Raw genomic sequence first — 14,045 nt, 5'->3', positions numbered from 1 at the left:
CCTATGTCCATTTTTGTCTCTATCCCTGGTGCCCAGCAGTGTATGGAGTACATCGTAGATGCTTCTCTGATGACTGTGAATGAATGAATGAATGAATGAATGAATGAATGAATTGTAACTTCCTGACCTTTTCATGGACCGTCTTTAACTGACTCAGACTCCCAAAGTTCAGTAAAATTCAATTACTCTGCATAACTTCTTCCAGGGTCTCTGAACCTGACCTCCAACAAAAGCTTGAGGACTGGACCCTTTTAGACACTAGTAAAAATAGCACGTGTGGCCTCAGTGATGGAAGACACTCTGTTCTCTGCCCTTGAACCAATCTACTGTTGCTCCAGTCAGATCAGAGAGAGGATGCTGGAGACTTTAGATTCAGTGCTTAGCAGTTTAGTTCTGCCATTACCAGATCATGGGCCTGCATACAACCATCAATCAAGGCATATGACATTCCCCACCCACTCTTGACCACCACCCACTCATTGTGGAACTCATATCCCTTGGTTAGAGCACTGGGCCTGGAATTAGGAAAGCCTGAGTTCAAATCCGGCCTTAGGCACTTGCTAGTTGTATGACCCTGAGAAAGTCATCTAACCTCTATATGCCTCAGTTTCCTCAGTTGTAAAACTGGGAAAACAATTAGCATTTACCTTGCAAAGTTGTTTTGAGAATCAAATGAGATAATATTTGTAAAGTGCTCAGAAAAGTTCCTGGAACAAAGTAAGCACTACATATATGTTGTTACTACTACTTCTCAGGGTGGTTGGGAGGATCCAATGAGGTGGTATTTTTAGAGTTTAGCGCAATGCCCAGCTGGTGCCTGCTTCCTTGTCTTTGTTTCCCTCTCTCCTTTGTTTTTTGCGATAAAATGTACCTATAACCTCTTACTGTTGTTAGAGATTGTTTTTTTGTTCTCAAAAAGGGAACAAGGATTTATAATGCCAGAAGAAATAATAGAAGACAGTTAATTTCTGTCCCATTCTCCATTCTTCCCACCACCTTACCTGCTCAGGGTTACTAGGGACTCCCTGAGGTATTTGAAGAAGAGTTAGAAAATTTACATATAAAGGCAAGAGTTTTAGGGAAAGATTTGGTAGAAATGACAAAGAAGCAAATCAAGATGGTTGAATAGATTTGGCTCTAATCCCTGGAGGATTAGGCTGGGTTCTATAAAGAATATCATGGACTATAGGTTGTTGTTGTTTGCTCTTTGTTCTTGAAGAGGATCAATGACTTCAGGAGGGTGATGCCATGACTTGCAAGTGAATTGGATTTGAGTGAGGCAGGGCTGTTGCAAAGTTATCAGTCTCATTCTCTCCTCCAGGGTTATCTGAGTCCAGTGGCAAGACATAGATCAGGACAACTGGAGATGACCCCGGATGCAATGAGAGATCTTTGCCTTTTTAAGCTAAGGTCTTTCCCAGGTTTCAGGTTGTCTGAGGCAACACCCATTCAGCGACTTGAGGCTAGGTAAGAAATAAGGTAAAAAATGTCCTAGTTCATCTACTCAAAAAAAAATCAAACTGGGATGGGAAGACCCTCAGGGTTTCTGGCCAGAACAAAAACAGGCAGACTGGGAAGAAAGAATCAAAATTATTTGCCTTAACCCAGCTGGGAGTGAGGACTGTGTACTTCTGCTTGAGTGAGATGGAGAAAACCACATAAAGAAGAAAAAAAATAATCAAGCAAAGAGAAATATAGCATCTTATTACACTAATTATCTCATTTCAGCCTACATGTGATTGATGCATACATACATACATATATATATATATATATATATATAATAATCTATAAAGTCCAAGTGATTCTCTCCTCTTCATATTTAGAAATTTTATTTTAAACATAAATTATGAGTTCAATCACAATGGTTCTGAGCTCCCAGTTGGGAAAAATTCCTAATATTTAGACAGAGATTGGGTTTTCTGCTTAACTTTACATTTTTATCTTTCTAATAAAGTTCTGCCTTTTTTAGGGTTAATGCAAAATTCAATTTATTGGAAATATTTGTGTATCATATCACATCACATCACATCACATATTATATCATATCATATCATATATTATACACTATCATATTATATTATATTATATCATATATCATTGTATCACATCATAATATATATCATTATATCATATCATAACATATATTGCATTACATTATATTATATTATGTTTACAGGTAAACAGATACTGGAAAGGAAAATTGGGGAAAGAGTCAACCTTTTCTTGGCACTTCCTCTAGCATAGTTATTCTGCTCCAAGATGCCTAGAAAGCCAATGCCCCTCATCAATATTCCCCTTTTTTCCCCACAGCTTCATCTTAACTTTACAACTCTGAGATTGTGCCAACTTCTCTATTTCCAAACCCTCAGAATCTCCCTCTGGTTCAGAGGTAGCACCTTCCTTTTATGTGAATTCCTGGAGCATGACCAAGTCTTTTACACAGTGATTTATTTTATTGATTCAAAGAGATATTCAGACTGGTTTACACTCAGTTCTGATTTATTGACTCAATCAAGAATTATTCTTACATAACAAAAGTAATTACTTTTAAGTGGGTAGAGTCCTACTCTTACAATAATAAAGACAGAAAACTATGAGGATTATGAAAAAAAGAAAAAGGAGAAAGAAAAGAGGAGATGAGAGGAAATAAAAGGAGAAAAGGGGAAGAGAGAGAGGAGAGGAGAAAGGAGAAGCTTTAATACTATCTGATTGAAACTCCCTTTGACACTCATTAGGTCAAAATGGCAAAACATGAAAAAAAATAATAACAACTCTGGAACATGGTCAAGTCTGGCCTTGAAAGAGCTCAGAAGACAGTCTCCCTCACTGGAAGTCTTCAAGCAGAGACTAGGTGACCATTTGTTGAATATACTGTAGTAGGGATTGTTTTTCAAGCATGACTTAGACTAGCTGGCCTTTGACTTCCTATCCAAATTTCTATCAATTTCCAGGCCCACAATGACACAGATGGAGCACAGCAAAGAAGTATTGATGAAGTCATTTTTAAAAATATGGTTTGGGGTGGAAAATTTCTATGAAATACATTAGGACTTTTTTCTTCTCCCTCCAGAATGTTTTACTGACTGTATTCTGGGAAGATCTACATTTCCCCTCCTCCACTCCCATCACCATCAGCCCTCACTTTTGACCCCAATTCCTTGCTTTGATCTAGTGCTTTGAACTCCGTTTAATAACTCAGGCCAGTCAGAAGGCAGAAACGCATCATGGAAATATGGTCCTATATTGCATCAAAAGACCTGAGATTCATGTCCAGATTCTACAGTTAACTAACTGTGTAAACTTGAGCAAGTGATACATTAGGAGAATAGGAGGAGAATAACCTGGCAACCTTTCTTGTCTCCCAAATCCCCAGACATTATCCTCTTTGGTGTGGTTTCTTTATGGTGGGTCCAATTGGAACTAAGAAGAAATGAAATTTCTTCTTATGTCAAAATAAAGCAGTTTCAGTTTTTCCACCAGTGTGAAATTGGGTTTGATTTGTGAAGTATGAGATAGAAAACAGGAACCTTCCTTCCATATGCAGCATCACTGAGCAACTCATAAATTTCCCAACTTCAAATCACCGTCTGGGTCAGAATGTCCATGGCATGAAGTTTGGAGGTAAATTCTCATTATTCCCCTGCAGATAGCATCAGGATTGCTCATTTTTAGTTCTAGAATACTCTTCTTCAACATTAATAACAATAACATTGGTAATATTTCTTCTACTAATAATAATCATCAGCTCATCGATTTAGAGCTGGAAGGAATATTAGAGTCCATCTAGTCCACTCCTTTATTTCACATATCAAAAAACTAAAGCATTTTATTGTTTGGGGGGGGCAGAGATAAGATGGTATAGAGGCAACAACCCAGATGAACTCTCCAACATTCCCCTCCAAACAACCTTAAAATAATGCCTCAAACTGAATTCTGGAGTGGTAGAGTCAACAGAAAATTAGGATGAGACATTTTTTTCAGTCTAAGACAACTTAGGAGATCAACAGGAGAGGTCTGTGACACTGGGGTGGGAGTTGGCCTTGAGTCCATAGACAGCTGCCTCAGTCATGGCAGTAGTTTTGGGAGCTCTCAGTTCAGAGATTATAAGGTGTCATACAACTTGTCAGAAATAGATTACAGGGAACCTTGAGCTGACACTGAGTGCAGGACTGGGAGGTGTTTGGAACTCGATTGCTCATCATAGTTCCAGTACAGAGAGGAGCACCATCACTTGCAGCTATGGGATAGCAGTGGTCCTGGTCACAGTTCCAAGGCCAAGAGGAGCAATAGTATTGGTGGTTGCAGGGTGATAAGGGTCCTTCCTGGGTAAATACCAGAGCACAAGCCATCAAAACAGTGACCATGCTTTTCCCCCAATCAAACCACTTTAAAAGCACCAAATACTTGCAGATCCCAAGAACCAGTTCTGAAAACAGCAGCATGAAAAAGCCCAAAGCTTGGGACACTTCCCAATAGATTGTTATTAAGAAATAATTTGGGAAATGAGCAAATAACAAAAAGAACCTGACCATAAAAGGCTAATATGGTGGCAGGAAAGACCAAGAAACAAACTCAGAAGGATAAACCATGAAAACAGCTACAACCAAAGTAATTGGATACAAACCCAACAAGAATTCCTGGAAGAGCTAAAGAAAAAGAAAAGAGCAATAGAGGAAAAACTGAGAAAAGAGAATGATGCAAGAAAATTATGAAAAGAGAATTAACAGCTTAGCAAAAGAAACACCAAAAATATTGAAGAAAATAATGCATTAAAAATCAGAATTGACCAAATGGTCAAAGAGGCACAAAAATTCACTGAAGAAAAGAACGCCTTGAAATTAGAATTAGAGAGGCAGCTAGGTGGCACAGTGGATAGAGCACAAGCCCTAAACTCAGGAGGACCTGAGTTCAAACCTGGCCTCAGACCAAACACTTGACACTTACTAGCTGCGTGACCCTGGGCAAGTCAGTTAACCCCAATTGCCTAAAAAAAAAAAAAAAGAAAGAAATAAAGAAAGAAATTAGAATTAGGTAAGTGGAAAAGGAAGTTCAAAAGCTTACCAAAGAAAATAATGCCTTGAAAATGAGGATTGGGCAACTGGAAGCTAATGTCACTATGAGACATGAAGAAACAACAGAACAAAGTCAAAATAATGAAAAAATAGAAGAAAATGTGAAATATGTCAAAAAAAAACCCCAAATAACCAAGATAATAGATCAAGGAAATATAATTTGAGAATTCTTGGACTGGCTGAAAGCCACAATAAAAAAAAAAAAAAGAGAGTCCAGACATCATATTTCAAGAAATTATAAAGGAAAACTACCCTGATCTATTAAATCCAGAGGGTAAAATGGAAATTAAAAAAGCCATTGATCATCTCTTTCAAGAGATCCCAAAACAAAAACTCTCAGAAATATTATAGACAAATTCCAGAACATTAAAAAGAGAAAATATTGCAAAAATCCAGAAAGAAACAATTCAAATATAGTAGAGCCACAGTTAGGGTCACACAAGATTTAGGAGCTTCCATGTTAAAGGAGTGGAAGACTTAGAATATGATATTCCAGAAGACAAAGGGGCTAGTATTAACAACCAGAAATAAGCTACCCAGAAAAATTGAGTACAATCCTCCAAGGGGAAAAAAAAGATTAAATGAAAAGAAAACTTTCACGCATTCCTGATAAAAAGATCAGAGCTGAAAAGAAAATCTGACGTTCAAACACAAGACTCAAAAGAAGCAAAGAAGAGAGAAAGATAGATAGAAGAAAATAGGATAGAGGTAGATACACAGTTAATAATCATAACTATGAATGGGATGAACTCACTCATAAAATAGAAGCAGATAGCAGAATGGATTAGAAACCAAAACCCAATAATATGTTGTTTACTAAAGACACACTTGAAACAGAAGGACATAGAATTAGAATAAGTGGATGAAGCAGAATTTAATATGCTTTAGCTGAAGTAAAAAAAAAAAATCAGGGGTAGCAATTATTATCTCAGACAAAGCAAAAGCAAAAATAGACCTAAATAAAAAGAGAAACTACAGTTTGCTAAAAGGTACCATAGACAATGAAGTAATATAAAACATTTACAAGTTTCTCTGATTAAAGTCTCATTTCTCAAATATATCAGGAATAGACTCAAAGCTATAAAATTAAGGGCCATTTCCCAATTGATAAATGGTCAAAGTATAGGAACAAGAAGTTCTCACTGGAAGAAATAAAAATATCTATAGTCATATAAAAATATTCTGTATCACTATTGATTAGAGAAATGCACATTAAAATAACTCTGAGGTACCTCCTAACACCCATCAAATTTACTAACATGACAGAAATGGAAAATGACAAATGTTAGAGATATGTGGGGGGGGGGAACACTACAGTAATTCACTGTTGGTGGAGTTGTGAACTAGTCCAACCATTCTGGAGAATAATTTAGAACTATGCTCAAAGGGGTATAAAACTGTGCATACCCTTTTACCCAGCAATACCACTCACTACTAGATCTGTATCCCAAAGACATCAAAGAAAAAGTAGAAGGACCTACAAAAATATTTAAAGCCACTCTTTTTGTGGTGGCTAAGAATTGGAAACTGAGGGGATGCCCATCAATTGGGGAATGGCTGAACAGGTTGTGGTGTATGAATGTCATGGAGTACTATAGTGCTATAAGAAATGATGTGCAGGCTGCTTTCAGGGAAAAAGTGGAGAGACATATGAATTGATGCAGAGTGAAGTGAGCAGAACCAGAAGATCATTGTGCACAGCAAGAGCAACCTTGTAATGATGATCAACCCTGAAAGACTTAGTTACTTCAACACAATAATTTATGATAATTCCAAAGAAATCGTGACAAAAAATGCTATCTACTTCCAGAGAAAGAACAAATGAACTCTGAATGTAGATTGAAGTATAAATTTGTTCACTTCCTCTATTTTTCTTACTCATTTTGGTGATATGGCTAATGTGGAAATGTGTTTTGCATGATTTCACATGTATGATTGATATCATATTGTTCACCTTCTCAGTGGGTGGGAGAAAGGCTGGAGGGAAGGAGAGAATTTGGAATTCAAAAAATAATTTAAGTGTTAAAAATAAATAAATAATACAATTTTTAAATGAACAAAAAATTAAAATGAATCTTGAGGAAGTTGAGACTTGTTCAAAGCCACAAAGCTGAAGGCCATCTAAAGGATGGTTTACACTTGGGTCTCCCGGGCTGTAAGCCCTGTGCTCTGTGCATTGTACCACATACTACTCATGGGATCTATGATTTCATCCACGTGAGTCCTTCCTCCAATATGCCCTTTATCACTTAGAGGATTCAAGAATGTCTAAAGCCTGCAAACCTACTTCTAAGTTCCACAAAGCTCAGTTAGGTCTGTCCTTGCAAATAGACACATAATATTAAGACAACCAGATGGATTCCAAATCAGTTATTTGACTCATCTCCAAGAAGAACTTTGGAAAGTTCAACACCAATAAGGCAATTGGTCTTCAGTAGAATTGCCTAGGGATCTGTCATTGGTCCTGTACTGTTTAGTATTTGCATCAATGAGTTGGATAAAAGTATAGGTGTCATATCCATCAAATTTGCAGATGACCCAAAGCTGGAAGGGATAGTCAAAACACTGGGTGATAGTGTCAGGACCCTGAAGGAGCTTGAGACATGAGAGCATTTAGTTGAATTAAGTAAGATGATTTGATAGAGATAAATACAAAGTCTTGTAAGACTTTTAAAGTGAGACCAAAAAAAAATGAGTATTACAAGTACAAGATGGGAATAACTTGGTTAGACAGAAGTTCTAAAAAAGACAGTTTGGATTTTAGTGAGACAGCAGTGTGATTGGAAACTAGGTATGCAGTGGCTAGTGCACTGGGCCTGAATGAGAAAAACCTAACTTCAAATCCTGCCTCAGACACTTCCTGGTTATGTTACCCTGAACAAGTCACTTCTCTTCTGTGTGCCTCAGTTTACCTATCTATAAATGAGGATAATAATAGCACTTACCTCTCAGGGTTATTGTAATGATAAAATGCAATAACATTTGTAAGGTGCTTGGCATAGTGCCTAGTAAGCACTTAACAAATCCTTCCTTCTGTCCCCTCCTTCCCTTCTGTCTTTCCTTCCTTCCCTTTTTTCCTTCTAAAAAAAAGCAAATTTAATCCTGTGTTGCATTGAGGGGTACAGCTTCCAGGATTAGGAGGTGATAATTGTATGTATTCTGCTCATGCCTGGAATATTTTATTCATTTCTGGTCATGAGGGTTTGAACTGGAAAGTATCCAGAGAAGGGCAACCAGAATGACAAAGGGTCTTAAATCTGTATCATACAAGTATCAGTCCAAGGAATTGCGTATGTTTAGCCTGGAGAAGACAACTCAGGGCCTGTCAGTGGATGAGGTATCAGATATGTTCTGTTTGCCTCAGAACTAGGCACAATGGGTAAAATTTGAAAAGAGATAAATCTAGGCTTGATTCAAGAAAATCTGTCTAAGGACTAGAGCTGTCCAACAGTGGAATGGACAGATTTCCCTTCCTGGGAGTTCTTCTAGCAGAGGTTAGCCAACCACCAGTCCCATGTGTTGGAATTCCTTTGGTGTATGGGCTGGACCAACTGGAGGCTGAGGTTTCTTCCAGGTCTCAGATTCTGTGATTCTGTGTGAGTCTAGGTGCCGACTAGGATTCTTTGGGCCAGACGCTATAAAGCACGTGTCAGTGTAATAGAAGGATGGGTTTACAATGTTTGGGCTATAAGTGAACTTTGAGATCACCTAATCTGACTCTCACTTTAAAAACTAGAGAGCACTTAGCTCTTTCTAAGCAAGGCTTCGACACCATGGCTAGTAACAGTAAAGGCTCATTTTTAAAACTCAAAAGAAAACTGAAATTTTAAAAAAAGAGAGGAAGGAACTAATGTCCAGAGAGAAGAAATACCCTGGCCAAAACCACATGGAGGGTTGTCAGTACAGTTGAGACCGGCCCTCAAGTGTCCTGACTCCCAGGCCTGGACAACATAGAAAGAATACCTGGGCTTGAAAGGAATAGCCGTGAGTTGAAATCCAAGTTTTAGGGCATCCTAGCTATGTGACCTTGGGCATGGGCTAGGAAAGATTCCTTTCATGTATGGGTTGGACTAGAAGGCCATTTAGGTCCTTTTTTATTTTCAGATTCTATGATATCACTTCCTATCTTCAGGTTTCAGTTTCCCCATCTGTTAAAAAATGGTGAGCATAATAATACATGGCATGTCCATTTCACAGGGGATTAGCTGAGTATGACACTCAACTGGCCAGCCCCTTAAGCAGATCATCAGGAAAAGGCACTTGACTTGAGTAAACCCTAGCTCTCAACAAAGGCTGTTTTGGTCACTCCCCTATTGTGTCCCCTCACTTGTCCTTACTGATTTAAAGTTTCACTTTGATTTCTGGGTTTACTCCAAAGACAAGTTATCTAGTTTCATGAAGACTTTCATTGTGGCAGTTGCCTTCAATGGCTACCTCCAATTATGTCATATCTGCTTGACTTTGGGCAAGTCACTTAGTTTCACTAATACTCCATTCCTTAATGAAGGCTTTGGATGAGATAGTCCCTGAGCTTTCTTCCAACACTAACACTATAATGTGATCTCTGTCATGGTTCCATCAGTTACTATTCTGAAACCTTTTCTGTTCCTGCCGTCCCTCATCAAATCATCTCATCTGCTACCTTATTTTTTTTGTTTCAATTTTTTTTTGAGTTTTAAAAATAAGCCTTTTGCTGTTGATGGTGAAAGTGCTGAAGTTTTGCCAAGAAAGGACTCACTGCTCTCTAGTTGATAAATGCTACACAGATCAATGATTAAAAATGCAGTTCTGGCCTCAATATAAAGAGAAATTCTGTGCTAGGCTGTGTTCTGGATGGATCCTGTGATAAGAACATAAAGACTCAGAACCATGGGATCTCAATGTTTGGTGAACATGGGTTATCACAAATGGTTCTCATATGTGTTCACTGGGCTGCCCCATTATCTCTTGTAAGGTTGCCATATTTATGTGTGCAGTTTCCAAGAATGCAGCCCCTACCCTACAGAGGGATGAACATGAAGCTCTATTACAGACCAGAATAGACTAGAGGTCTCTGAAGTCCCTTTCACTGCAGAGATTCTGGGGGTCTCCCTTTCTCCTCTGTGTTCATTTCCCTTCTATCTGATGAGGAAGCTGCTGATGGGCTCCACACTGTGAGCAATCAGGAGGAAGAGGGAAATAAAGGAGCCTGGAGCCAGCCTTTTCAAACAGTTTAATTCCTCTGGAGAGAGCCAAGAATTGCCCTTTGGAGTCAAGACTGATATTCGCACCATGCTGAAAAAAGATACAAGAATTGGACAGGTGGCAGGTATTGCTACAGGTGTGATTATCCCCATTTTACAGATATACAAATGAAGGCTGAGATAATATTTCCTTGGGATCCCACAGTTAGCAAGTTTCTAGAGAGGGCCTCCAGCTCAGGTCTTTTAGCACTTTATACACCATATGACACTGCCTCTTGTAAAACCAAGGACTATCAAATCAGCCTCTGACCAGATTCCCAAACACCTTGACAACTGTTCTGATAAAGTCTCGTGTCTAAGGAACTTCACTGGGTAGGGTTCCTAGAAGTGTCATTAAAATATGGCGGAGAAGCCAAGTGACTCCAAAAATGAAATCACTGAGTCAATCGGTGAAGTTTACTCTCACCCTGGTTTTCTCATGCCAATACTGGTGCTATGTCCAGCTTACCACACTACCTCTGGTGAGACCAGACACTGACCTCTGCTGCCTCCCAGATCAGTGTTTTCTCCCCTAACTTTTTAAATCCTCCAAGATCTCATCAACTTCCATGGATTTAATTATCATATTTACTCAGAAGCTTCCTGATCCCCCCAACCTGCTGGAACTCTCACTCTCAAACCACCTTGTATTTAACTACTTGGTATAGAATTCTATTCTTTTGTTTTATAATTATGCAGTATGTATTTTGACATGGTTTTTCTGCATCTCCTCTTAGGATGTAACAGGTCTGCTTTCCTTCAGTCTTTGCATCCCCAGTGATAAGCACAGAGCCTGACATAGGGTAGTAATTTAATCAATGTTTAATTGATTGGAAGAGGGGAGCCAGAATGACCTTGAGGGTTAAGTATTTCAGGAGTAGCCTGAGCTGGGCCCTTGTAATTTCCAGAACTAGTCATCAACCCAAGGAACCAAGATAGTTTATGAGTTCTGTGTTAGACCTTCTCCCCAAATTTCCTTCCTAGCTCAATAGGTAGAGGTGGGAAGCCTGGGAGGACCAAGAAGATGTACATATGCATGTATGTATATTCATATGTGTGTGTGAAGGTCTCATGAAGTATGCATGTAGATGGCATGGCTCGGCCTTTACTCCAGCAATGATGAAGTGAAAAGAAGGGTCTGTGGCTGCCTGATGGGTTGGGAGCATCACTTGGCCCAACTCATCAGACCCAGAATGCTTGGCTTTAAGTAAGAAGTAAAAAATAGAGAGAAGGTGTGGATGGTAGATGGAACGATGTTTGACATCTGTGTCCATTCTTCAGGTGTGGGAGACAGCAGAGCTCAGAAACTGCCTTCACATTCAAGGACACAATCCAGATGACTTGCAGTCCCATTTACAGATGAACAAGAAGGGTAAGGAGCAGTTGTTATCATTCCACGATTGGAGTCTGTTCTTTGAAAAGTGGACGCAATGTTCACTGTTTTCTTTGTTGTTTGGTTCATTTGGTGCCCAAAAGCTGGAGGGGGGAGGGAGGGAGGGATGGATGGATGGATGGATGGATGGATGGAGAGAGAGAGACAGAGAGAGAGAGAAGAATCTTTAAGATAAGAGAGGTTCACCCTTCCATTTCCAGTTGTACACCAAAGGTTAATAGGAAAGAAACTCCCTTCCTTGTATTTGGACGTGGCCTCAGAATCTAGAAGGTGTGGAGAAGTCTGGCCTATATTCTGCTCCAATTTGGCTTATTAAAAAGACTCCAAATGATGAAGTTACTGCCAGAGCCTGGGAAGCTAGAGAGACAGGAGGCCTCAAAAATACTGTTTATTAAAGTTTTTTGGCTATCTGATAAAGTCTTTGGATTCCTCAGAATAATGTTCGTAAATGCATAAAATAAAATGCATAGAATATACTGAAACCGAGTGCCAAAATATTTTTTTAAAAGAAAAAGCTCACAGAGCCCAGATTAAGAACATCTGCTCTGGGAACATTCAGCCTCTAACCCTTCCAGAGAGAGCCCAGAGAGTCCTGTATTCTACCCAAACCTCTGCCTGAAGTATCCTGCCTGTCTGGGCAGAAGGCACACTTCTATGTCTTCTCCTCATCTCAGGGCATCTTGGGGCTACACAGACATGCATGCATACCATATGCACATGCATACCATACACATATGCACACACTATGCAAACACACATACCACACACATATATACATGAATATACCACATACATATCCACATTCTTCACCACACATATGCACACAGCATACACACTTACATATACCACATAAACAAATGAATATACCACACACATACACACGCCACACATCAGACACACATACACACACAACGCTGCACACACATCACATACCACATACACATACACACATGTGCCATGTGGCAATGCACCATACCACATACATGTACACATTTACACTGTTGTTACATGCACATGCATGTACATATACATGCCACCATGCATATACACAATTAATAACATATACATACCACACAATGCTCACACTACACACATGCCTCACACATACACACATCACACACCATACATGCATGCACATGCATGTATGTACACAGCATACATACTCACAGAGGGAAGGATGGATGGTGCATGTCTTTTTTTTTTATCCACCTTGGTTTTTCCCTGAGGAAAGCTTTCATTGTCTCCGTAGGATATTTGGACAAAAAGAAGGACCACAGGAAGGAGGGCAGGGGCAGGCTGGACTCACTCTTTGCTCCTGTCTTCATTATAATGGGTCCCATCAGTCCATCTCCAGTCTGAGCTCCTTAGGATATTCAATCCAATCCAATAGTTGCTACCACCAGCTTTTTTATGAATAAATTCCTATGAAATGAGAAAAGGGTGCTTTTAAGGAGGCATTTGTCTATATTTGTACATAAATATGCATGTTGGTGTGCATATTTCTAAGTTTTCCATTGTGTGTGTGCAGGTGTATGCAGGGATTCCTAAATCCCAAGTCTGGGTTCTGGAGCCTGCAAAGCTTAGACTGGGAGGGTAGCTGTCAGAACATTCCTTAGGTTAGACCATTTAGGACATGATGAAAGTTTGCAGGTACCTCTGAGATTCTTGAAGAACACAGCATATAATACTGGGAGAAAAAAAAAAGCAGTACCCCTTCTCTCAGACAATACAGGTCAGGACCAAAGAAACTCCAACATTCTCTCCAGAAGTGCTCAAAGCCTGAACCCAACACAAAGTCCCAATCCAGGAAGTAAAGATGGAAGAATGAGTTTAAAACAAAAAGAAATCAATGATAACAAGTATAGAGCCAGGAACAACTAAGTTACAAACCAGAAGAAGAGAATAACTTCACCATATCCAAAAACAAAACCTCAAGGGAAAACACAGCTTGGCCACAAGGTCAACTAGAATGCCTGGATGAAGTAAAGCAAGAGTTAAAAAATCATTGTGTGAATCAAATAACAGCTTTAGAGGAAAGAAATAGAAAATAAATGAGAACTCTAAAGGAAAGACTTGGGAGCAGAATTAACAGCTGGGTTAAGAAGTTAGCCAAGTAACAGACTCTTTGAAAATGACAATGGACCAAAAAAAAAAATCAATGACTTCATGTGACAACAAGAAATATCAAAGACAAGGACAAAAGAAGGAAAAAATAGAACAAAATGTAAAACATCTCATATAGGAAACAACTGATCTGGGAAACAATTCTAGGAGAAAAAAGAGCCTGGATACAATATTTCTTTTTCCTTTTCTTTCTTTCTTTCTTTCTTTCTTTCTTTCTTTCTTTCTTTCTTT

The 14,045-nt window shown here is 39.0% G+C and overlaps 1 long non-coding RNA gene across 1 annotated transcript in view; it reads right to left on the bottom strand.

Annotated features, from left to right (window-relative positions):
• Window positions 1-10,270: 10,270 nt before the first annotated feature.
• Window positions 10,271-14,045, bottom strand: part of LOC114026313 — a 4,407-nt gene continuing 632 nt past the window's right edge. The window contains exons 2-3 of the long non-coding RNA XR_003567111.1: window positions 12,997-13,112; window positions 10,271-11,773 (exon numbers count right to left, since the gene is read on the bottom strand). This is a non-coding gene — a long non-coding RNA (uncharacterized LOC114026313). The remainder of the gene's footprint in view (window positions 11,774-12,996; window positions 13,113-14,045) is intronic.

The sequence above is a fragment of the Vombatus ursinus genome, unplaced genomic scaffold (assembly GCF_900497805.2).
Source record: "Vombatus ursinus unplaced genomic scaffold, bare-nosed wombat genome assembly UNPS02014837.1, whole genome shotgun sequence".
Classification (NCBI taxonomy): Eukaryota; Metazoa; Chordata; class Mammalia; order Diprotodontia; family Vombatidae; genus Vombatus; species Vombatus ursinus.
The sequence above is the reverse complement of the archived record's forward strand: the minus strand, read 5'-3'. Positions and strand labels throughout refer to the sequence as shown.